Below are 27,119 nucleotides of genomic sequence, written 5' to 3' on the forward strand. Positions count from 1 at the left end.
GTAACTCTGAACGTGAACGGGCTTAATGACCCCATCAAAAGGCGCAGGGTTTCAGACTGGATAAAAAAGCAGGACCCATCTATTTGCTGTCTACAAGAGACTCATTTTAGACAGAAGGACACCTACAACCTGAAAATAAAAGGTTGGAGAACCATTTACCATTCAAATGGTTCGCAAAAGAAAGCAGGGGTAGCCATCCTTATATCAGATAAACTAAAATTCACTCCGAAGACAGTAGTGAGAGATGAAGAGGGACACTATATCATACTTAAAGGATCTATCCAACAAGAGGACTTAACAATCCTCAATATATATGCCCCGAATGTCGGAGCTGGCAAATACTTAAACGAATTATTAACCAAAGTAAAGAAATACTTAGATAATAATACACTTATACTTGGTGACTTCAATCTAGCTCTCTCTACCCTTGATAGGTCTTCTAAACACAACATCGCCAAAGAAACGAGAGCTTTAAATGATACACTGGACCAGATAGATTTCACAGATATCTACAGAACTTTACATCCAAACTCAACTGAATACACATTCTTCTCAAGTGCACATGGAACTTTTTCCAGAATAGACCACATACTGGGTCACAAATCGGGTCTGAACCGATACCAAAAGATTGGGATCGTCCCCTGCATATTCTCAGACCATAACGCCTTGAAATTAGAACTCAATCACAAGAAGAAGTTTGGAAGGACCTCAAACACGTGGAGGTTAAGGACCATCCTGCTAAAAGATAAAAGGGTCAACCAGGAAATTAAGGAAGAATTAAAAAGATTCATGGAAACTAATGACAATGAAGATACAACTGTTCAAAATCTTTGGGATGCAGCAAAAGCCGTCCTGAGGGGGAAATACATCGCAATACAAGCATCCATTCAAAAACTGGAAAGAACTCAAATACAAAAGCTAACCTTACACATAAAGGAGCTAGAGAAGAAGCAGCAAATCGACCCGACGCCCAGCAGAAGAAGAGAGTTAATTAAAATTCGAGCAGAACTCAACGAAATTGAGACCAGAAGAACTGTGGAACAGATCAATAGAACCAGGAGTTGGTTCTTTGAAAGAATTAATAAGATAGATAAACCATTAGCCAACCTTATTAAAAAGAAGAGAGAGAAGACTCAAATTAATAAAATCATGAATGAGAAAGGAGAGATCACTACCAACACCAAGGAAATACAAACGATTTTAAAAACATATTATGAACAGCTCTACGCCAATAAATTAGGCAATCTAGAAGAAATGGACGCATTCCTGGAAAGCCACAAACTACCAAAACTGGAGCAGGAAGAAATAGAAAACCTGAACAGGCCAATAACCAGGGAGGAAATTGAAGAAGTCATCAAAAACCTCCCAAGACACAAGAGTCCAGGGCCAGATGGCTTCCCAGGGGAATTCTATCAAACGTTTAAAGAAGAAATCATACCTATTCTACTAAAGCTGTTTGGAAAGATAGAAAGAGATGGAGTACTTCCAAATTCATTCTATGAGGCCAGCATCACCTTAATTCCAAAACCAGACAAAGACCCCACCAAAAAGGAGAATTACAGACCAATATCCCTGATGAACATGGATGCAAAAATTCTCAACAAGATACTAGCCAATAGGATCCAACAATACATTAAGAAAATTATTCACCATGACCAAGTAGGATTTATCCCCGGGATGCAAGGCTGGTTCAACACTCGTAAAACAATCAATGTGATTCATCATATCAGCAAGAGAAAAACCAAGAACCATATGATCCTCTCATTAGATGCAGAGAAAGCATTTGACAAAATACAGCATCCATTCCTGATCAAAACTCTTCAGAGTGTAGGGATAGAGGGAACTTTCCTCGATATCTTAAAAGCCATCTACGAAAAGCCCACAGCAAATATCATTCTCAATGGGGAAGCACTGGGAGCCTTTCCCCTAAGATCAGGAACCAGACAGGGATGTCCACTCTCACCACTGCTATTCAACATAGTATTGGAAGTCCTAGCCTCAGCAATCAGACAACAAAAAGACATTAAAGGCATTCAAATTGGCAAAGAAGAAGTCAAACTCTCCCTCTTCGCCGATGACATGATACTCTACATAGAAAACCCAAAAGCCTCCACCCCAAGATTGCTAGAACTCATACAGCAATTTGGTAGCGTGGCAGGATACAAAATCAATGCCCAGAAATCAATGGCATTCCTATACACTAACAATGAGACTGAAGAAAGAGAAATTAAGGAGTCAATCCCATTTACAATTGCACCCAAAAGCATAAGATACCTAGGAATAAACCTAACCAAAGAGGTAAAGGATCTATACCCTAAAAACTATAGAACACTTCTGAAAGAAATTGAGGAAGACACAAAGAGATGGAAAAATATTCCATGCTCATGGATTGGCAGAATTAATATTGTGAAAATGTCAATGCTACCCAGGGCAATTTACACGTTCAATGCAATCCCTATCAAAATACCATGGACTTTCTTCAGAGAGTTAGAACAAATTATTTTAAGATTTGTGTGGAATCAGAAAAGACCCCGAATAGCCAGGGGAATTTTAAAAAAGAAAACCATAGCTGGGGGCATCACAATGCCAGATTTCAGGTTGTACTACAAAGCTGTGGTCATCAAGACAGTGTGGTACTGGCACAAAAACAGACACATAGATCAATGGAACAGAATAGAGAATCCAGAAATGGACCCTGAACTTTATGGTCAACTAATATTCGACAAAGGAGGAAAGACGATCCACTGGAAGAAAGACAGTCTCTTCAATAAATGGTGCTGGGAAAACTGGACATCCACATGCAGAAGAATGAAACTAGACCACTCTCTTGCACCATACACAAAGATAAACTCAAAATGGATGAAAGATTTAAATGTGAGACAAGACTCCATCAAAATCCTAGAGGAGAACACAGGCAACACCCTTTTTGAACTTGGCCACAGTAACTTCTTGCAAGATACATCCACGAAAACAAAAGAAACAAAAGCAAAAATGAACTATTGGGACTTCATCAAGATAAGAAGCTTTTGCACAGCAAAGGATACAGTCAACAAAACTCAAAGACAACCTACAGAATGGGAGAAGATATTTGCAAATAACATATCAGATAAAGGGCTAGTTTCCAAAATCTATAAAGAACTTCTTAAACTCAACACCAAAGAAACAAACAATCCAATCATGAAATGGGCAAAAGACATGAAGAGAAATCTCACAGAGGAAGACATAGACATGGCCAACATGCACATGAGAAAATGCTCTGCATCACTTGCCATCAGGGAAATACAAATCAAAACCACAATGAGATACCACCTCACACCAGTGAGAATGGGGAAAATTAATAAGGCAGGAAACAACAAATGTTGGAGAGGATGTGGAGAAAAGGGAACACTCTTACACTGTTGGTGGGAATGTGAACTGGTGCAGCCACTCTGGAAAACTGTGTGGAGGTTCCTCAAAGAATTAAAAATAGACCTGCCCTACGACCCAGCAATTGCACTGTTAGGGATTTACCCCGAAGATTCAGATGCAATGAAACGCCGGGGCACCTGCACCCCGATGTTTCTAGCAGCCATGTCCACAATAGCCAAACTGTGGAAGGAGCCTCGGTGTCCATCGAAAGATGAATGGATAAAGAAGATGTGGTTTATGTATACAATGGAATATTACTCAGCCATTAGAAACAACAAATACCCACCATTTGCTTCAACGTGGATGGAACTGGAGGGTATTATGCTGAGTGAAGTAAGTCAATTGGAGAAGGACAAACAGTGTATGTTCTCACTCATTTGGGGAATATGAATAATAGTGAAGGGGAATATAAGGGAAGGGAGAAGAAATGTGTGGGAGATATCAGAAAGGGACACAGAACATAAAGACTCCTAACTCTGGGAAACGAACTAGGGGTGGTGGAAGGGGAGGAGGGCGGGGGGTGGGGGTGAATGGGTGACGGGCACGGAGGGGGACACTTGACGGGATGAGCACTGGGTGTTATTCTGTATATTGGTAAATTGAACACCAATAAAAATTAATTTATAAAAAAAAAAAAAAAAAAAAAAAAAAAAAAAAAAAGAAAACTGTACACTAATATAAAGATACTATTTTTCATTATTAACAAGTAGTTCTATTCCTGCTTATTCCCCCTGTACACCTCATCGTACAAGTAAAAGGTGCTGAAAAAGAAGAAAAAAGAAGGAAAAAGTAAAACAATCTCAGAAAAAGAGCAGAGGCAAAAAAAGGAAAAAAAGGGGGGATAATTGTTGATATAAAAGGAAAAACAGTATGTCAACTATCTCAACATATGAGCATCACATTAGAAATCAAAATTATGACATCATTTTCTTCCTACTCAGCATGCAATGCTACTCTTCACCCAGCAGAGCTGGTGGACAGATATTTCAGAGGCCGTAAAACATACTTTCTATATGATTCCAGGACCAGTCAGAAAGAAGGAGAAGGCGAGAAGATAAACAGACCCCGAGAGAAATGAGGTGGTCACTGTGTAAAATTTGACTATCCAGCAGTTCCATCTGTAGGAAACCTAATTGTGAACAAGCCACAAGCAAGAAAGGGTTCTACCTGCCAAAACAGGTGTTACCAAGTCTGTACAGAAAAGATCACATGGAAGCCTTGGAAGAAATTAGAATCCCTGATAACATAAAATGCAAGGAAATCATACACATATGGACCTATTTGCAACTATTTTGGGCTACATTTAAAAAAGCATGTTTTTACAATTTCCAAGTTTACAGCACATCAGAGCAGCACACTGGGAGAAGGATGAGGAGATGCTAGTAGGGGGCACAGGACAGCAAAGGGTAACCAAAAAGGGGAGCTGTATCCCAAGGAAAGGGACCCAAACAAGCCAAACCAAACCAAGCAAACAAACTACTAAAAAACAGCAGGTCTCAAAGGCACAGGAATTTGAGGTCCCTGCTTCTGGGCAGGACAGGACCAGCCCTTCCTTCCAGCTCTAGACTTCCTTACCATGCAGTTTGTAAACGGAGTTCTTCAGGATTCTGGACAGTGGAGAGACTCGGTGAGACGCAGCAACCAGAGAACAGCCGGACAGAGCTGGGCGCCAGTGGGGTGGTGGATAGATTAGACTCTAGCTCTCTACAGATGCCACCTTCCACCCAAGCAGCTCGTCTTCATTCAGCTTTACTTAATGCGGCCCCTTGGATGAAAGGGCCCTGTTGGTTTAAAAATAAATTTTTTTCATTAAAATTTGACCACCACTAACCCTCACACTCCAGGATCCTTAAATGCAATTGGTTCCAATGTAGCAATGGAATCTGTGCCAGGAGTTGGGGAGAGGGAGGCATGGGTGGGTAGAGCAGAGAGGACTTTTAGCGCAGTAAGAACTATTCTGTATGCTACTACAGTGGTTGATACTATCATCTGCACATTACACATTACACATTTGTGCAAATCCATAGAATGTACAACACCCTATGGACTTTGAGTGATAATGATGGACCAGGGTAGGTTTATCAGTTGTAACAAATTAACTACTCTATGCAAGGTTGGGGGGAGGGCAGAAGGTATATGGGAACTCTGTACTTTTCACTCAATTTTTTCTGTGAACCTAAAACTGCTCTAAAAAAAAAGTTTACTTTTTTTTTTAAAGAGAAAAAAATGGAACCTATGGAACCTGTAAGCTTTCTTAAACCAGGTTTTCTTCCTGCGTTCCATATTTTCTGTTAACACCACTCTGGATCCACTTGCTCAAGCTAGAAAGAGAAAAATCCCATGGAAATTTTATTCCTCTTCTTCCTCAATCACACATTCGATAGGTCATTAAATCCTGTGGATGGACCCTCCCACATATTTCATTGCTATGCCTAATCCCAGGCATCCCTAATGAGTGCTCCTCACAGGCAGCTGTGCCCTACTGAGCCTCCCCTTATCTACCTCTGTCCCCCAAAGAAAGTACCCCCTTTTGGGCCACTAATGCCCTGTCATTCCAAGTCCAGAGCAGATCCTGTCATGCTTTTTAGGGACACACCTTTCTGTGAGACTGAAGCAGAATGGGACATTAACTCTTTGCCGGGGATGAGATGAAAAGTATTTTATTTGTGCATTAAAATGTTTGTTATCATAAAAAATCACACAAATTTGTCACCAAATTTCTTTTTTTTAAAGATTTTGATTTTCTTTTAATTTTGTCTCCAAGTTTCTTTCTTTTTTTTTTTTTTAAGATTTTATTTTCTTTTAACTAATCTCTGTACTCAGTGTAAGGCCCAAACTCACAACACCGAGACCAAGAGTTACATGCTCTGCCAACTAAACCAGCCAGGCAACACCCTCCCCTCATCTCCAAATTTTTACTATGGGCATGCATTTATATATTTTACATGAAAAAAAAAAAAAGGAAACAAAAAAACAAAAACAGTATCCTGGGTAAGATTTAATGCTTTAGCATCACTTTCAAACTGGGCTCTTCACAATCTTTCTCCTCAGATTACATTCCCAGGCTCATCAATCCTCACTCCTTTTGTACTTCACAGCCTCCCCTCTGCCCTGAGACCTGTGTGCAGCTACATCCTGGAAACCTTCCCCGCAGCCCAAGGCAGTAGCATTAATCAGTTCTCCACAGCTCCTCTGGGCTTCCACAGCACCTACCATATACGTTCAGGAGAGCACAATGACACTTGGCTTTCTTACGTTGGTTATTTGTTTTCCCCAGAGACACACTCAGCTCCTTACGAAAGCCACAGGCCACGCCACAGAGTGGTCTGAATTGCCTAACTCTATGTCTGGCATGCAATAAATGTTGGATGAATGAAGGTAAAATCCAGTTTCATCAATAACATTCACTACTGTATTATTAAGCCCTATATAATTAGGCTACCTTTTGACCTACAGCCCATCACTTTGCTGATGTAGTATAACAAATCCCTTTGACAAGTAGAAGCATATAACGCACTCCCTCCTTCCTGTGCATTTAGCAATCTTTCTACTTACAGCATTGTTATATAGAACACTAACATGTATATGAATACCTGCAAAGTGCTAAATAGCTATAAATAATATTTAAAAATTTTAAAAAATGGTGTGTGGGTAATTTCTAAAGTTTTATTGATGTGTGTGTATTGTGGGAGGTTGAATTTCCTGGCCAAGGGCTGCTTGAGTGGTGGAGATTATAAACTGATGGACGAGAATCACTCATAACTGTGTTATGAATCACTGTTTAGGGAAGTTCAGCTTTTTAATTGTCAAAAGCATTCGTGAAGCAGTGGAGATGGTGTGTCAACCACCATCTCACCAACTTCCCTAGGTGTTGATGTGGCCATTTAGAAGCACCATGCCACTTCAATCTTTCTTCAATCTCTTTTTTAAATTTAAATTCAATTAGCCAACATATACTAATATCATTAGTTTTAGATGTAGAGTTCAGTGATTTAGCAGTTGCATAGAACACCCAGGGCCCGTTACATCACGTGCCCTCCTTAATCTAACCATCTGTCTTCGATCTCTTTCAAACTCACCTTTGATGATGTGATTCTCCTGTTCAAATCCTTTAGTATTTCTCTTTTGACCACAGGCTAAAATTTAAGTTTTCTCTTGCCTACAGATTAAAATCCAAGCTCCTTATCCTTTCCTCTGCCTTGTTCTACAAAACACCAAAGTATCTTAGGGAAGAAAGAGGATGGTGTTTGAAGGGAGAAATGTAACAAGTATCAATGATGTAACAAGTATCAATGATGAGCCAGACACCAATGCCAGGTGCTGGTATTTTAAGATAAGACACGGTCCCGTCCCTCTCTGATATCACAGTCTACAGGGGAGACAGAAATCTAAACACATTATTGCCAGACAGGTGATAGATTATTATAACTGATATTAAAAGGGTCAGGGGTGGTTTTTTGTGGGAGGAGCCATGCACACTCACTCTTGAACCAGTAGAAGGTAAGGGGAAAAACCAGAGAAGCAAAGGCTCTCCTCTTGACAGACACAGTAGTACAATTTCAGGCCCAGGGATGTCTTCAGCAACCTTCAGTTCTAAACAAGGATTTACTGCAGGAACCTCTATTCCCATTTTGTACTTCACTTTTATTTAGAGCCCTAAGCTCCAAATGGGACTATTGTAATTATCCTTGTCAAGGGTGACTCAAAACTCACATGCAGTAAAAATGGAATTCTAACCAGGAAAAATACAGAGAAATCCAAATAGATTACTTTTTTTTGCATAAATAATATTGGATACATATTCTGATATTTGCTTTCCTGACCTCTCTTTCTAATTAGGCTATGAAATCCTGGAGATCAAGATTTTATTTCCTTTGGTACTTTATTTTGTTATATGGTCCTTAAAGTTTGGGGCCTCATAGGCAGTGTAAGTATAATAGGCACAGAATAAACAATTATTGAATGAGTGACCTATATAAGACCTCCAAATTTGTAAGTCTCACTTTCTAGCACACTTACTACATGCACAAAATCACATTTTAAAACCCCAAACATAATCCAGACAATATTTTGAAAAAAATTAAAAATGTGTATTTGCAATCAACTTAGATCAATGACAACAGAAAGGATGTGCCACTCTTTGAAATAACACCTAGGCACCAACCTGCCATTATTTGCAAACACTGCCAACACCTAATGACTGCTTTGTGTAAAACAACCAACAAGTTCTAAGGGAAGCATTTATGAACACAAGGGTTCTCTTTGACAAACACCTAACTCTTGCTCCTAAAAATGAAATTCTACAGCCACCAAGAAATAGGGAAAGAATGATATAAATGCATCAATAAGTGAAAGAAAACCACAGAAGAAGTAAAATCTTTTTTAGCTTTAACACATTTTCTCATCTTCCACATTCACAGGCTTCTAATAGTCATTCATATCATTAATCACAGCCATTAATCATAACTGTAACAATAATCACTCATATTATTAATCATAACCATTAATCACTGGCAGTACCACTTTATGAGCCAGTTGTGCCAATTTTTTTTTTAAGATTTTATTTATTTATTCTTGAGAGACACAGAGAGAGAGGCAGAGACGCAAGCAGAGGGAGAAGCAGGCTCCATGCAGGGAGCCCGACGTGGGACTCGATCCCGGGACTCCAGGATCAGGCTCTGGGCCAAAGGCAGCGCTAAACCGCTGGGCAACCGGGGCTGCCCCAGTTGTGCCAATTTCTAGGTAGTCATTTGGAAACTGGAATTCATTTTCCCAGAAAAACAGTGTCCTGAGGGCTGATATATTCCCTGGCCAGGCCACTGAGGCCCTCTGAGCTCCTGATACAAGCAGCTTCTAATACTGCTAACACCAGCCCAAATAAGCAATGTAAGCATTTGGCACAGGTAAGCTTGCCCAAGCTAAGGTGTCTCGAACCCTCGCAACTGCCCCAATGCACAAAGTTTTCAATGAACTCTTCCTCCTTCCTACTCCAGCCAAACTCCAGTTCCCTCCTGTGTGATTCCCAGCAAAGACAAGAACAATATGGATCAATGAATTTATAATGAAGCATAAATAGAAGTCAAATATTCTACCATGAGATGGAAAACTCCGTTAGAATCTGTGAATCCTTTTCCGAGTTATTTTCTAAAATGTGTGGCTCCCAAGTCGGTTAAATTTAGATACAAGAATTCAGAAAGTAACTCCCAGCACTTCAGTTGAACTTTTCCATCCATCAAACTCTCCCGGAAAAACAGAATCTGTAAATCTGATCTTAGAGCCTCCACAGCCCACAAGTACTTAGGACAAATCCTTCTAGGCTTCTGATCAATTGTCCCAAACTACAGTTCTGGATCTATCTCTTACCCTACCCATGTCGCAATTTCTGCATGTCATCAAATCAAATCAAATCAAATCAAATCATAGTCATACACACTACCAAAGCAAATCTCCGTGTGATCAGCTTCCGAGCAATTTAAGAGATTAGAAATGAAAAATTTTAGGCCACGTGGAAGATGATATTCCTGGAGTTAAAGCGGGTTGGGATAAAGTGGGCTCATGGCCCACTCCAGCAGAGGAAGCACTCTCAGGATCAGTGAGTGAATCTAAGCTGTTGCTACTTAGAGAGTGTTTACACTTCCACTTCTCCCAAAGCCTCTCTCCAGGTTGTTTCAGAAGGAATCTCCAGTGTCAACACGTCTGGGTGGCTCCCACAGCACACGTACACTTTACAGATAATTTGTCTAATGGTAGAAAACTAGAGTTTTCTCCAGTTCACTGGAGTTCTGGGATGAATGCTCATCCCTAGTAATCTCAGTGTTTATAAACCAAAGACTGCTTTGCACTAAACCCATTTCATGACTGAGGAATCCATGTTTTCCATTTAGAGTCCTTCAAAATTAAATTTGAAAAGGGGAAAAGAAAGTGCTCAAATATTAAATTTCCCCAAGGGGCAATTCATATACCAAAGCAATTCCACCAATGATATTATGTAATCACAATACAGAGACAGAAAAAACCTGATATTTAGTACTTTCCCCCCCCCCCCAGAAAGAGAATCAAAATTGTCTTTACAGGAAAAATCAGAACTTTGTAGGACTCCCTTACATTTATTTTATGGGTTAAATTTTTATCTTTGAATTAAATATGAGTTAGAACATGAAGGGGAAGAACCAAAATCTTTTATGTGTTTAAATTTTAAGATTTTATTTATTTACTTGAGAGATGGAGCACAAGAGAGAGACAGAGACAGAGAGACAGAGAGAGAGAGAGAAAGAAAGAAAATGAGCAGGGGGGAGGAGCAAAGGAAGAGGGAGAAGCAGTCCCCCCAGTGAGCAGAGAGCCCCTTACAACACAACAGGCTCAGTCCCAGTACCTCAGGATCTGACCTGAGCCAAAGGCAGACACTTAATCAACTGACCCACCCAGGAGCCCCCTTTTCAGTGTTTATGACTTCTTAAATGATAACAAAGCTGTACACACACATTTATAATTCATTTCTTACTATTTCTGCATTTCAAGTTTTGAATTTAAATTTTATGTCAGAGTCTCTTTGATTCTTAGAAAATTGGTTTTGAGTTGATTATACTTCCCAATTAAAACTGTAAAATTCAATGTATTATAGAGGCATGATGTTTATACACAAATTATATTTTTACATTATACTATCCCTATTAATTATGAGTCACTTAACAGAATATGACGCATTTTAAGAAATGATTTAGTATTGTTTGGTAACACAATGAGCAAGGCACAGAGGGAGATTCAGCTCTCTGAAAAGGCTGATAAGAAGACCCTTTATACATCCAACCTGACCAAAACACCTCATCTCAGTAGCAGTCTTTTTTTCTTAGTTTGAAAGAAAGCATAGTTTGAAATATATACACTAAAAACAGTATCAATTTTTAACTGGCTGGGGTCGGGGAGAGGGATCAGCATATCATGTTAGCAATTTTCGGTGGAATCACATTAGAGTTTCATTGTGGTAGCCGTATCACATTAAAATCTGTTTTTTTTTTTTTTTCTAAATGGTTTCCATTGTGTATTTAGTGAATCTGATATGGAAAATTGCTAATGCAATAAGAGTATCATATAAGCTTTCCTGACTGTAATGCTCAGCCACAATATTCAGGAGAAGACGTTCAACTAGACTGGAGGCATTTCAGAGCTAGCTCTCCACAGCCTCTGAACAAAGACCTCAGCTTAAGTTCAACATTGGCTTCTGGAAAGATGGGCCGCTGAGACCCACTATATGGGGGAAACTCTCTTACAGATTTTATTTCTGGAAAAACCATGGGTTCAGTGAAAGATGTGTTATTTAATTAATATTTACTGACTGAGCACTAGGCTGGACACTGCGATTGGCATTACAGAAATGAAAAAGATAGATGAAACATGGTCCCTTCCTTCACAGATCTTGAAAGCACTGACTGATGAGAAGAAATAAATGAGCACATGAATAACTTAAGATGAGATGTGGCAAGAGTGGAAGATACAAAGAGCCATAGCAGCTCAAAGGAGAACACACCAAAGCCAGGGTTATCAGAGAAAGTTCTGTGAAGGCAGCACCTGGACAGAGCCATAGAATGTGAGGAAGACACAGATAATCTAAGGATCTGATGCTAGGTTGGGAAGCAGGGGATGGCATTCTAGGCCTTAGCATGAGTAAAGATTCAGAGAAAAGGAAGCCTGGGCATGTGTAGGAAACTATAATTCATTATTTTAATGACAGCATAAAATATGGAAGGAGTGGGAAGATAAATCCGGAAAAGTTGTCTGGGGTCAGCCTGAGGCTGCCACCAAAGGAGAGTAGTGCAGAGTGTTTGGGATGGTTTGGGGTGGAAGTGACAGGATGCAGTCCACTGGCAAGATTAACACCCAGCTTTCACGGGTATGATGGCTTTTAATGCTAACAGATCTTGTGAAATCTTAACAACTTTAGTTAGCATACGTTTCTTGAGACACAATTTACAGGAATATTTATTTTAAAAAGTTAGTTTATTGCCAAGGGGTAATTGTTTATTTTTTGTTATGTGACTACTCATAACATGGACCTTCACCAGCTTAACAGAAAAAAAAATCTATAAAGCATGCTCAAACTATTAGAACTACTTATGAATTTACCGTTTGCTTTTTTTTTTTTTTGCTTTAGAATAACTTTTCAACTCACTAGCAACAGTAACCAAGGAAATATAAATCCAACAGCCTAGAATTACAACTATTTGAAGAGATTCATGCTTTCAATGTACTGCTATATTTATTCTTTTATTCTGGAAGCTTCTCTGTTTCTGAATTCCCCTCCAAATGTTAGAAGCAATAAACAAAATCTGCACTCAGGTTTAAAATGTAATTAGTATGTTTTGCAATTTAAAAAAAAAAAAGGTCTTAATTTTCCATAACCTTTACTTTCCCTTAAAGCAAAGTACAGTCTGTGGGTAAGTACTATTTCTGACTTACTAAAGGCTAATATGATGAAATTGCTGTTTTATTTATTGCAAAAGGAATGTGAGATATAAACTAGTTAGTTGCCTAAGTGCCATAGTGACCACTCCTGAAACATCAGCTCTCCCAATCTGGCAAAGGAAACTGCACTCTCATTAATCGGAATTTAACTATCCACAACACCTAAAACGAATATTTCAATCTTTATGAAGTAATTTCTCAACAGATTTCTTTTCTCCTTCAACTGGCCACATGGACAGAAAGGATAAACAAATCTGCCTGTTGTTTATTACTGATAGATATCCTTGGCAAGGTTTCATTAAAAACAACAACAACAACAAAGCTCTTCTTTCTCATACCATGTCTTGAGCAATCAGGGATGTAGTAGTTGACATCTGTGAACATTCTCTGATTAGCCATTAACTGAAGATATAGAAATAAAAGAAAAATATTTTAGAGGGAGAAAAGTCATATAGTTCATGCTGACGTTAAGACACTGATGATGATATCACAAAGATGTGACAATCATAAAGTTCTTAGGCGTTTAACCTAAAATTTGCTTATACCTTTGATCTGTAGTAAACACTGTACCGATAAAAATGAGTTTGTTCAGATTAAGAATACGTTGGCATTCTCTTGAACATAGCTTAAAACCACAGAGCTGAAGCATAAAACAACTGGGACAAAGATAGCCAGTCAAGCATAAATATGGGAGTTGGTTGTGTCAGAATAGATTAAGAGGCTGAGGGCTGTCTGCTAAAGACAGTTGTCTTGCCATCAATGAAGGCAATTATTATCACTAAAATGTTATTTTTCTGATATATCATCTTAAACTTTTGTCATATTATATTTAAAAATACCCCTTATTTATAAACTATTACATCATTTTCTTATCTGCAGTGTCCTTCTTGGAAAACCACAAACTTGAAAACAGTCCAAAATCTTGTTCATGGTTTCCTACAAGCATAGAAAGATTCACTTATTGAATTTGGAGTTAGGAGAATGCATTTGGGTTTTACTTTTGCTTCCTTTTTAAACACAGATCGCTATTTTAAAAATATAAACATCCGATGGCATTCCCTCACGCCGACAGGACTCCTGAGGCAGAAGATACATTTGTAGCGTGAACATTTCACTCACTCAGAAGGATGCCCCAAAAGCTCTGCTTAGTAATGGCCAAGGAGGTAGCACTATTAAATGCCTTATGACTTTCCAGTCATCCTCTATTATTCCTGCAAAAACCACACTTCCAGAAGATCATCCGAGAAACTCGGCAAACCACTGAAATGCCCTTGTAAACTGGATCCATCAAAAGCAGCCCACAGCATCTCGCGGGTGTGCATCCCGCTGTTAATCACCCGGTAGATAATTCACAGGCAATTTTATTCTGAAACTACATCTACATTCTTCGCAGGCTGTTTCTCAGGAGTACCACTCCCAACCCAGAAACGAGTCCACGGAGTATCTCTAAATTATCGCTTGAAATTTCCACTGTCGGGGGGGGGGGAGGAAGGGATAGGAAGGCATAGGAAGGGAAGGGTGTCAGGGCGCCGGCGAGGAGCCATCCTAAAAGTGTTTTCCCCGCTCCTCCTTGCGCTCACAATGCTGGCGTCAGGGAGTCTCGCGTCTGTTCCCCGCCTCGCCCCCTCCTCTCTCCGCGAGCTGGCACCGAAGGGGGGCGGAGGGAGGGACAGCACCCAGCTCCCCACACGACCCGAGCGCCAGCCCCAGGCACTCGAACAACCTTCCGGACTTTTTTCCCTTCCCGCTTCGCGTGTCTCAAAGGTAAGCGGAGCAAGAGAGCCCGCGAGACGGCGGCCAGGGCGGCCGGCTGAGCCACAATCACCGCCCCACTCCGGCTGCTCCACTGCCCCCCACTTTCGGCCGCAACAGACGGTTACTGAGCTCCGAGCCTGGGCGTCCACGGCGCCTGTCCCCGGCGCCCGACCGCCGCCCGGGGGCCAGCGCGCATCCCTGCCCACGCCCCGGCCCCACGCCCCGGCCCCTCGCCCCGGCCCCGGCGCCCGCCCCGGCCCCCGCCCCCGCCGCGGGACGAGCATCTGCTGCAGGTCCCAGGTGCCCGCGGCCCGGGCGCGCCGCCAAGGCTCCGAGCTGCCCCCTGCGGCCCCACCCCACCCCACCCCACCCCGAACAGGCTCCACCGAGGACCTCAGGGATGCAGAGTACAAAGAACCGAGTCACACACCGAAGGGCCTCGAGACTTCCCTCGGGGAACGACGTAGCCGCACAAGCGCGCGCACACGCACACGCACACGCGCACACACACACGCACAAGCGCGCGCGCTCGCCCGGAGCGGGCCGGGGAGGGCATCGCTTACCTGTCCCCGCGGTGCCACTCCTCCCTCCCCCACCCTAGGTCTGGCTGCCCCCCGCCCCCGCCGTGGTCCCCAGCCGCCCGCTCCGAGCGCGGCGCACTCACTGCGAGGCTGCGCGCGCCCAGCGGCTGCAGGGCCCGGCGGCGGCGGCGGCGGCGGCGGCGGCGGCGGCGGCGGCGGCGGCGGCGGCGGGGACCGAGACAGCGGCTGCGGCGGCGGCCCCAGCCGGCGTCAGTCAGACTGGAGCCGCGAAGCCTCATCGCCCGTATTAGTGCGCCGACCTGGAAAGCGGCCAGGAGCCCTGCGCACGGGTCCGCCCCGCCGCCCCGGGAGCCCGCGAGGCGGGGGGAGCGCGGCCTGCCCCGCGGCCACGTGCGCGGAAACTTGCTGCGGCGGCGCTCGGCGCGGCCCCGCGCTGCTCCCCGCCCCTGCGGGACCCGGGCTAGCCGCGGCGGGGGATCGAGCCCCGCGGGCGGGCCGCTGGGCCGAGGCTCCGGCCACCTCGCGTCTCGCCGTCCCGCCGGTCCTGAGAGGTCTTGTGTCCGCCTGGAGCCCGAGCCCGGGAGGGTCGTTGCCGGAACTCGAGGCGCAGAACCCGCAGATCGGTGCGGACCTCCCAACCCCCAACCAGCCACTCTTTCTGACACGTTCCGGGCCCTGACGGCTACTGTTACCTGCCGTCTGTTCCGCACCCGCTTTTCACACTAAAGGGATCCTTGCCCCCACCCGCAGCACCAAGCAACTGGTTTTGCACCGGCACGGGCAGAAGAAAATCTAATCACTGTAAGTGGTTAGCGGTGGTAAAAACTAGTCATGTAGTTATGTGGATTCTCATTTCTTTATGTGCATTTATTTGCTTAACACCCTAGCATATGATATATAATATTATTTAATAAAGATACACCCTGTGGGCGCTGAGCAACGTTAATGCACAACCTTCTTGCCTCGGGGCCTGGCTACCCCCGAGGCAGCTTGCTCTTTGAGGTCACTGTGGACTCCTGGAACCTACTCAATACATTTAGGAAAAGCCCTCAACATACTGATGTTCCCCATCGGCCAGTATCCCTTCATGGAAAAGGCGTTTAACTGCAGAGGCAAACATAGCATTGAGCATCAAGAGGACAGTATTCCTTTTGCTCCTATGTATAGAAAAATCATACCTCCAAAAGGCCCTGATCCCTCTGAAATGTAAATGCAAGGCTTCCAATTTAAATGTTTTTTCTACTTCTGAAAGCACTGTGCTTTCTTCCCCTGGCAGATGCCATTTTTGCATTATCATACTGTTGTGATTGAGCAATGACCTTGTATGAAAAGGCATTTGTGTTTGAACCTTAAACTCGAATTTAATTAAGTCCTACACCTGACCCATTTACCTCTATCTCTGCTCCAGGTCGGGTGTTAGGATTGAAACTGCTATGGGTGTGAAACACCAGGAAACGTTTGGACTGCTAAATGCTCCAGATAGGGCTTGATGTACACTTTATGACAAGTAAACTGATTAGGTCCTCAGAATTAATACCTTGTGGCTCACAAGGTTGATTTTGTTTTGTTTTTAATGTTATTGAGAAAAGAAATGGCCAGTCACTATTTCAGCTTCCGTATGTGCATTAGATGATTTAGAGGACACAATGCAGAGCAAGAAATTATAACCTCTGCAATGCTGGCTCATGCTTCTGGCATGGAATCTTTTTAAGTTCACAGAATTCTCTTGGCTCTTGGCAGGACTTGGATTTGCAGATTCTTTGTGTGTCGTCTGTTTGTTTGCTTTTTTTTTTTTCTGTATGTTATCATTTACATACCAAGAAATTTTGGCAATTAAAAGTTAGCCTGTCACTTATGCAGTTCCTATCATTTATTCCTGAAACCTAGTATAGAAAGTTTATCCATTGTATACAAGAACAATAAGATCTGGTAAGCTCCAAGGAGAAAAGACCCACTCCTGGAAAGAAGGCTCAGTGTTGACACTCCATTTTTCAGAAGCTAACTATCCTTGTGATAAGAAATCCAGACCCTGCTGGATTTTTTTCCTCTTGATTTCTTGATTAGCTGCAATGTTACACTTGTTAGAAATTTTACCAAACAACTATGTAATGGGAATCATATGAGGGGTGAGACTCAGTCACAGGTTGTGATTTGGTGGAACCTTCAATAAAATTTTGGTGCAAGACCTGAAAATCACAGTGAAACTAAGCTCTCCCTTTTCTGAATTGCAAGGACTTGGTGCAGCATGAGCAACTATAGCCTAGAGAACAGTATTAGGAGGTGTGTCCTTACCCATGAGAGAGTATCTGTCCTTTTCACTTGTTATATATGCTCAACATAGGACATGATTATGATAAAGGCTGTAGTCATCCATACATACAAAGATTCTGCTCTGTGCATCTGCTGTACCTGATGTTTGTTCTAGCATTATAATCGTTTCACTCAGAACCACAACTACGAATTGTTGCCTACACATCCCTTTCACTTCTAGTTTCTTTCATATATTTCATCTGTAGTTCTGCCCTAACTTGGCCCTTTTTCTGACTCCCTCTTGAACTTTTCTTCAAGCCATCATTCAGTCATTAACCAGTATTAAACCCTTTCCTGAGCACAGGTGCCTGGACAAGTCACGTGGACACAGAGCGCTGGTCTTAAGGAAACTGGGTCTCATTAGGAAAGACACGTATCAATGATTATCATACAACTTCAGTGTGTCACTTAGGGGTGAAGGCACAAGGGAGGTGTCAGGGAATCGCCACAGAAGCAAAATTCAGCTACATCCTTGGGAAGTGAATATGAATGACCACTGTCTCATAGCCAGAGAACCCCTCCCATACTCACAGTCTGGGTAGATGCAGCCCTGTGGGTGCCAGCTTTGTAGCAGAGTGCAGCTGCATTTTAGCCCCCTTGGCCAGGAGCTCTGATGGAGGCACGCAATGCAAAGGCAGTCCAGAATGCCTACTATGTGCAGAATACTTGAGGTTTTTATGTATGAAAACCTGAGTTCCTAAGAAAACTGTCAAACTAGTTGGATAAATAGGAAAAGTAATGTTATTAAGTCAAACGAGATCGGGCACGTTCAGGTTGGTATGGCCGTACACAAAATAACATTATTAGATAAGAATATCACCAAATAAGCATTCTGGGATTGCAACGAGGGAGTCATAAAGCATCTTGATTTGGTGGTAAAGAGTGAAAGCTAGTTCTTATTGTGAGATTCTCCCTGCCAGGACCAGGTTAGGCTTTATGCACATCATCTTGTTTCACCCTCATGATGTCTTGGGATGGGAATTATCCTGTTTTGCAGTTGAGACATCTGAGGCATAACCAAATGTCCCCAAGTAACTGACTCAGAACTCAAACTCCAGTCTGCCCGACTCCAAAGCCCAGACGTTTAACCTGTGACTACACCTCACTGTCTTCCTGGAACTTGAAGTTGAATTGAAAAGTGAGCAGATACGATATGGGTGCAAGTTAATATTGGAACTAATCAGATTCATCCATTCAATTCGATTGTTGCTTAGTAACATATTATTTAGTGACTAGGTAAGACTGAAAAATTTGTGTCTTCTTAACCATTTTAAGTATACAGTTCAGTAAAGTATATTCACGTTGTTGTACAAGAGACCTTTATAACTTTTCATTTTGTGGATTTGGTGTTCCACAGTCATAGCCATTAAACACTAAATCCCCTCCCTAACCCTTGCCAACCACTTTTCTACATTCTATGATTTTGACTATTTCATATACTTCATATAAGTGGTATATTATTGTACTTGTCTTTTTGTGATTGACTTATTCACTTAGCATTACGTCCTCCAGCTTCATCTACATTGTAGGATTTCCTTCTTTTTTTAAGGCTTCATAATATTCCATTGTATGTATACACCACATCTTCTTTACCCAGTTCATCAAGTCAGTGGACATTTGGGTTGCTTCCACCTGTTGGGTAATGTAAATAATGCTGCAGTGAACATGGGTGTGCAAATACCTCTTTGAGATCCTGTTTTGAATTATTTTGGGTGTATACCCAGAAGTGGGGCTGCTGGATCATATGATAATTCTGAGTTTAATCTTTGATGACCATTTTACATTCCCACCAATAATGTACACAGGTGTTTCAATTTCTCTGCATCCTTACAAGCACTTGTTATTTTCTTTTAATAGTGGTCATTCTAATGAGTGTGACAGGGTATCTTATTGTGGTTTTGATTTGTCTTACTCTTAATTTTACTAATGTTGAATATCTTTTCATATGCTTGCTGGCCATTTGTATATTTTCTTTGGAGAATTGTCTATTCAAGTTTTTTGCCCATTTTTTAATAAGGCTATTTGGGCTTTTTTGATGGGTTGTGGGAGTTCCTTATGTAGTCTAGATATTAATCCTTTATCAGATATGTGATTTGCAAATATTTTCTCCCCTTCTGTAGGTTGCCTTTGCACTCTTTTGATTATTTCCTTTGATGACAGAAACTTTTAAGTTTGATGTAGTCACATTTGTCTGTTTTGCTTTTGTTGTCTGTACTTTCAGTGTCCATATGTTCACTGCTAGTATATATAAATAAATTGATAATAAATGTTTATCTTATATCCTGTGACCTTGCTGAACTCACTTATTAGTTGTAGGATGCTATTTTTAAAGATTCTCTGGAGTGTTTTTATGTAAACAATTGATCATATAATCTACAAATATAGACAGTTTTATTTCCTACTTTCTCACTTACATTCCTTTTTCTTGTCTTATTGCATTGACTAGAACTTTCAGCATTATATTTAATAAGTGTGGTGAAAGGCATCCTTGCCTTGCCCCTGACCTTAGAACAAAGCATTAATTTTTTTCCCTATTACATTTAATGTTATCTGTAGATGCAGATTCACTTTATCAAGTTGTGGAAGTTCCCTTCTAATCCTGTTTTTCTGAGAGTTTTTATCATGAATGGATGTCAAACTTTCCATTTTTTTCTGAAATAATTGATAAATAATTTTTCTTTTTTATCCCCTTAACAGGATGTATTATATTAATTTTCTTTTTCTTAAGATTTATTTATTTATTTATTCATGAGAGATATATAGAGAGGAAGAGACATAGGCAGAGGGAGAAGCAGGCTCCCTGCAGGAAACCTGATTTGGGACTTGATCCCAGTACCCTGGGATCACGTCCTGAGCTGAAGGCAGACACTCAACCACTGAGCCACCCAGGTGCTCCTATATTGATTAATTTTCAAATATTGATCCATCCTTGCATCCTATAATAAGGCACACTTGATCATAGAGCGTAGTTATTTTTACATATAAAGTAATTTTGTTAATATCTTATTAAGGATTTTTGTGTCTATATTCAAGAAGAATATTGTTCTGTAGTTTTTTGGGTTTTTTTTGCATTTTCTTTTTTTTAAGAGATTTTATTTATTTAAGAGAGAGAGAGAGAGAGAGAGAGAGAGAGAGAGGCAGAGACACAGGCAGAGGGAGAAGCAGGCTCCATGCAAGGAGCCCGACGTGGGACTCGATCCTGGATCTCCAGGCTCACACCCTGGGATGAAGGTGGCACTAAACCGCTGAGCCACCTGGGCTGCCCTGTCTGGTTTTGATATCAAGGTAATCTTTCATGAAATGAATTGGGAAGTGGTTCCCTCTTTTCTATTTTCTATATCAGAGTATGTAGACTTGGTGTTAATTCTTTAATGTTTGGTAGAATTTTCTAGTGAAATTATATAAGTCTGAAGATTTTTCTTTTAAATTTCATATCCAATTTCTTTATAGTGTGGGGCTATATATAACTAATATATATATAATATATATATTAGTATAATATATATATAATATAATATATAACTATATATAACTAATAGCTATAACTAATCAAGTGATCTGCTTCATTGGTGCATTATATTATGTGGTTTTCCAAGGAAGTGGTCTGTTTTATCTTAGTTGCCAAATTTATGTGTATAGAGTTGTTTGTAGTATTCTCTTATTATCTTTTTGACGTCTGTAGGGTCACTACAGCATTATATTTAATAAGAGTGGTATCTCTGATTAAATAATAATTAACTATCAAATATTATTCAATTAAATATTAAATATTAATAGTGATATTAAAGTATAACTACAGTGATACTTTCTCTTTTACTCCTGGTACTTATAACTGTGTCTTCTCTTTGTTTCTGTCATTCTTGCCAGTGGCTTGCCAATTTTATTGATCCTTTCAGAGACGATCTTTGTTTCGTTGATATTCTCTATTTTTTTTCTGTTTTCAATTCCATTGATTTTTGATCTTTATTCTTTCCTTCCTTCTTACTATTTTTTTTTTTGCTTTTATATTAGGTTGTTGAGGTGGGAACTTAGATTATCAGTTTGAGACTTTCCCTCTTTCCTAATGTATTCATTGAATGCTTTAAATTTATCTCTTAGCACTTCTTTGCCTGTGTCTCACAGATTTTGTTATGTTCTATTTTCATTTTCATTCATATATATATTAAAATTTCCCTTGAGACCTCCTTTTTGGCCCATGCGTTATTTGGAAGTATGCTGTTTAGTTTCCAAATGTTTGGGCAGAGATTTTCCTGTTCTGTTTCTGCTATTAACTTCTGGTTTCATGTATTGTATTGTTGAGTACACTCTATATGATTTCAATTCTTTCATTTGTTGAAGTTTCCTTTATGGTCCAAGATATGATTAACTTGATATATGTTCAATATCAGCATTAGAAGAGAATGCATAGCTGCTGTTTCTGGGTGAAGTTTTCTATAAATATCTGTTAGATCCTGTTAGTTGGTGGTGGTGTTTTCTATATTCTTGCTGATTTTATGTGTAGTTTTTGAAAAATCATTTATTGAGAGAGGAATATTGAAGCCTCTAAGTATAATTTATTTATTTTCCCTTTCAGTTCTATCAATTTTTGCTTCATATATTTTGTTACTCTGTTGTTTGGGGCATACACATTTAATATTTGTATATCTTCTTGGTATGTTGAATCTTTTTATTATTATTATATAATGTTCCTTTATGTTTCTGGTAATTTTTGATTTAAAGTCACTTTATCTGATATGATACCCACTCCTGCTTTCCTCTTTGATTCAGTTTTATATGATATATATATTCCTATTATTTTAGTTCAGCTATGTCTAAATTGTTATATTTGTTGTGAGTATCTTGTATATAGTATACAGTTGGGTCATGTTTTTTAAATCCTCTCTGCAATCTCTGTCTTTTATTTGTTGAATTGAGACCATTTGTATTTAATGTAACATATTATTGATATGTCAGAACTTGTCTGTTATTACATTTTTTGTCGTATGGTTGTTCTGTTTTTTTTTTTTCCCTCTGTTTCCTTTTACTGCTATCCTATAGGTTACTTGAACAATTTTTAAAAGTCCATTTTGATTTATTTGTAGTCTTTTTGAATATATGTATGTATAGCTTTTTTAGTGATTGCTGTAGATATTACATTGTATATGCATAATTTATCACAACCTACTGTGTTATTTTACCAGTTAAAAGGAAATACAGAAACCTAATCTCTGTTCTTAGTCCCTCTATCCTCCTTTATGTATAATTATATAATTGTGTTACATATTCTTCTACATACATTTACAACATCAGATAGTTATAATATTTGTCTTTGTCACCAAACATAAATTTAAAAGTCTAGAGGAAAAGGAAAATCTTTGTATTTACCAGTATTTTGCTTACCATAATCTTCCTTCCTTCCTTCCTAATGTTCCAGGTTTCTTTCTTTTGATGTTTTCTTTCTGTTTAGAGAACTTTGTGTAGCCATTGTTTTGGTAGGTCTGTGGGTGCCAAATTCTCTAAGCTTTCGTTCTTCATCTGAGATTGTCTTAATTTCCCCTTTGTACTGGAAGGATTTTTTCCCCCTAAGTATAAGCAACTATGTTGATAGTTCCTTTCTTTTAGCATTCAGAAAATATTGTGCCACATCCTTCTGACCTCTCCATGATGTCTGATGGTGAATTCTGTAATTCTGATTGCTTCCTCACTACAGGTAATATGCCATCTTTTTTTCTGGTGGTTTTCAAGATTTCAAGAGTTTTTCTGTCTGTAGTTTTCAGAAGTTTAATTATGTGTCTTTGAGGAGTTTATCCAATAAGGAATCAGAATCTGTAGGTTTATGTTTCTTGCCAAGTTTGAATTTTTGGCCATCATTTCCTCAAGTACTTTCTCAGCCCTTGCAGGGACTCTGATGATACAAATGTTAGATCTTTTTATAGTTTCACAGGTTCCTGAGGCTTTTTTTTTTCATTTTAGTGTCTTTCTTTTGATCAGATTGAATAATTTCTATTTATCTTTCAGGTTACTAACTCCTTCCTTCATCGCCTTCATTCTACTGTTGAGCCATCCACTAAGCTTTTTATTTTAGTTATTGTGTTTTTCAATTCTAAAATTCCATTTAGTTTTTGATAACTTCTTTTACTCCACTGAGATTTTCTTTTCTTTCTTTTTTTTCCTAAGGCTTTCTGTTTTTTTCATACATTTCAAGCATGCTTATAATTGCATTGTAGCATTTTTATGATGGCTACTTTAAAAACATTGTCAGATAATTCTGGCATTTCTGTAATCTCAGTGTTGGCATCTATTGATTGTTTTTATTCAAGTTAAGATTTTTCTGGTCCTTGTTTTGACATATGATTTTCTCTTGAAACCTGTACATTTAAAAAAATTGTTTTTGTAGACTCTGGATCTCATTTAGACCTTTCTTTTTTCTTAATTTTTTATTTATGCATGAGAGACAGAGAGACAGAGGCAGAGACACAGGCAGAGGGAGAAGCAGGCTCCACACAGGGAGCCCGATGCGGGACTCAATCCCAGGTCCCCAGGATCACACCCTGGGCTGTAAGGCGGCCCTAAACCGCTGAGCCACCGGGCTGCCCCTCATTTAAACCTTTCTTATTAGTAAGCTTTTTCTGACACTACTCTGGCAAGGGAAGGGGAGCATGTCTTATTATATTGTCTGGTGGAGGTACAGATTCCCCACTTGGCCCCTATTGATACCAAAGGGAAGAGAGGCTATTTTTTACTATTGGAGGAATGGGAGTTCTGGCTACATGGTCTTCATTGTGATTGTGGTAAGGGTTCCTTTATTACTGCTGGATCACTAGAGTTAATGATGCCTTCTCTGACACCATGTCAGTGAGGAGGAGGTAAAGCAGCTTGTTACTCTGTGAAGAGGGTGTGGGAGTGGAAGAGAGGCTCCTCTGGTGATCTCCACTTATGTCATAAGGTAGAGGACTCATTATTGGCTGGTGGGAATGAAAGTCCTGCTCCTTACTTGGCATTCTCTGACTTCACCCTGCTAAGGGTGTTTGGGTGCCTTATTATAGCCTCATGAGGGTACCAGTATAGGCTCCCCATTTAGCCTTTGCTATTGTCAGCAAGGTTAGGGTCACCATTTGTTTTCTGCAGTGGTGAAAACAAATTTTCAAGAAGGGAGCAGTTACTGTCTGAAGGTTTTCTGTTTTGCTGACCTTGCTCCTTTCATGGTCTTTTGGCAAGAGAGAGAGGCATTTTAGGAATTTTTTTTTTTTTGCCTGTGCCCATCAGCATTTTTAGTGACTGCTTCTCCTCCAAGTCTGGGATATATGAGACAAAAAGAAAATGTAAGGAAGTCACCACTGTGTCCTTCTGTATGTCTCAAGGTCCCTAGACAGTCTGCCTTCTTCTTGCATCTTTCAGAATCTACTTCTGTTTCTTTTATATATAATGTCCAGGGGTTTTATTTGTGCTTAGCAAGAGAGAATAGATAGAGTACATTTATTTCACCTTGCTGGAAGTGGGAGTACTTACTTTAATTTTTTTTTTTTTTTTGGTCGTAGAACAATTATCCTGCTTTAACTTTAGCTGTCCCTTCCACTAAAGCTTTTAAGAAAATATTTCTTTAGATCTCAAGGAATACAGTTAACACTATAAATGAGTGGGACTGCTATTCTAAGTTTATTTCGGAAGAATGACAAAGAGCAAAAGGAACTGGGAGGATATAAAGTATCTTCCCAGATGGAGGTGTTTTTACTTCTATCGAAGCTGTACATCGTGCATGGAGAGTCCTATAGAAATATAATAATTTAGGGAAAATTTTCCTAATTTTCAACTGCAAAGATTTAATTTTCCTCAGAACATATCTGGCCCCTTGATTTTACATTACTTGAATTGCTATGTAAATGCTTCACACTTTCTTTCCAAGTAGATTGTTCGAGATTAGACACCTTTAAATGTGATTTCCTCCGAATTACCTAATAAATCCATCCAATAATGCTTGGGAGCTAGGCATTCGATATGTATGTACTCACTGAGTGAATGATAGAATGAATGAGTGATTTATAAAAGATATATATATATATATATATATATTTTAAAGATTTATTTATTTATTTGAAAGAGAGCACAGTGGGAGTGGCAGAGAGAGAGGGAGCCAGAATCCCAACCAGGCTCCCCGCTGGTTGGACCCTGAGATCATTATCTGAGTAAAAACCAAGAGCCACACATTCAACCAATTGCGCCACCCAAGCTTCCCTAAAAATAATCTTTTTCTAAAGATTTGGTAGTGTACATATTGTTAGTTTAAGGACTTGTACTTTCTCTTCAATTTTATTTTGGAGGATTCAAATTTAAATTCATATAATAGTGTGTGTTTGGGGCATGTTTATGGGCACTATGTGTTTTGAGGCCTAGGTTTTCCTGTTCCTGCACTCATAGTGGAATGAGTTGCATTGACAATCACCTACCCTCTACCTTCATCACATACACACATATATTACACACACATATGCATATGCATGCCCATTTTCTTGTTAATGTAAACATTTGTGGGTCAGAGAGGTAGTATACATAACTTCACTTTCCAGGAGTATTTCTGAGGTGCATTGTGATACTTCTCAGATAAAGATCACCGCTGTCACTCTTGGTCCTTTCTCTGCCCTCAGTCCTTTCTGTAGGACTAATGTAGTCTTTTCTATAGGACTACCTTTTGATAGAAGAAACCTGGAGGCAGGTTTCTGCTGATTACCATGGAAGCCCTTGCTCTACCCCGACCCCCCCTAGGTGGGGGAAGTTGCCCACAGTGTCTGCAGAAGCTTCAGTGAGGTTTAAACCCACTGCTGATGTGCCTGACTTTTCATTGGGATTCCTAGAGGCTGTGGGAAGAGACAGTTTCTGGCATTCCCACTTGGAAAATGGAAAACAATTTCTCCACAGAAATAGCATTGCAAAACACGGTCAGGTATTACTGCAGAACTACAGAGTAGTTCAGGTATATTATAGACTTATTATACATGTTTCAGACTGCTGTAAGGACTTAACCATACTTTCCTAATATTGTTTTCATGGGAAACAACTTATGAGTTCCAAACAACTGACTTATGAGCAGGCTTGGGTTTATAAATAGAAGACAGGCTGAGCGCCTCCAGGCATGTGGTTCTACAGGTGAGATTGGCAGGCATCGTGCCCTTAAAACGCAAAGTTCTCAGAAGGCAAGGATAGGATCTGTTTTGCTTGCACATGTAGTGCACTCTGTCACTGTATCAAGTGATCCTGGGATGAGTTTTTTTTTTTTTAATCTGTGTATTTATATATCTATCTGTTCGTATTGTGCACAGAAAGAACACCTGGATGGGTTCAAATCTGCTTTTTTGTGACCATCAAAACTACCTGGAGTTTTACTTAAAATCAGTGAATTAGGGGATCCCTGGGTGGCTCAGCGGTTTGGCGCCTGCCTTCTGGAGTCCCGGGATCAAGTCCCACAATTGAGTCCCATGTTAGGCTCCCTGCATGGAGCCTGCTTCTCCCTCTGCTGGTGTCTCTGCCTCTCTCCCTCTCTCTCTCTCATGAATAAATAAGATCTTTAAAAAAATAAAAATCAGTGAATTATAATTGTATCACTTCATAGAGTCCTTTATTGGATTAACATAATGAAATAATTAATTTGTAGATTTGATGGATTTTGAGATT

The 27,119-nt window shown here is 40.2% G+C and overlaps 1 protein-coding gene across 8 annotated transcripts in view; it reads right to left on the reverse strand.

The window, feature by feature from the left end:
• Positions 1–15,341, reverse strand: part of SMAD9 (SMAD family member 9) — an 85,463-nt gene extending 70,122 nt beyond the window's left edge. For 3 of the 8 annotated variants that reach the window (XM_055317464.1, XM_055317465.1, XM_055317467.1), the window contains exons 1-3: positions 15,053–15,099; positions 13,206–13,269; positions 4,984–5,189 (exon numbers count right to left, since the gene is read on the reverse strand). The gene's annotated coding sequence lies outside the window, so the exon portion shown is untranslated. The other 5 variants (XM_055317466.1, XM_055317468.1, XM_055317469.1 and 2 more) reach the window with 5 other exon arrangements.
• Between the last annotated feature and the right edge of the window lie 11,778 nt (positions 15,342–27,119).

This window comes from Nyctereutes procyonoides, unplaced genomic scaffold (genome assembly GCF_905146905.1).
Source record: "Nyctereutes procyonoides isolate TBG_1078 unplaced genomic scaffold, NYPRO_anot_genome, whole genome shotgun sequence".
Lineage (NCBI taxonomy): Eukaryota > Metazoa > Chordata > Mammalia > Carnivora > Canidae > Nyctereutes > Nyctereutes procyonoides.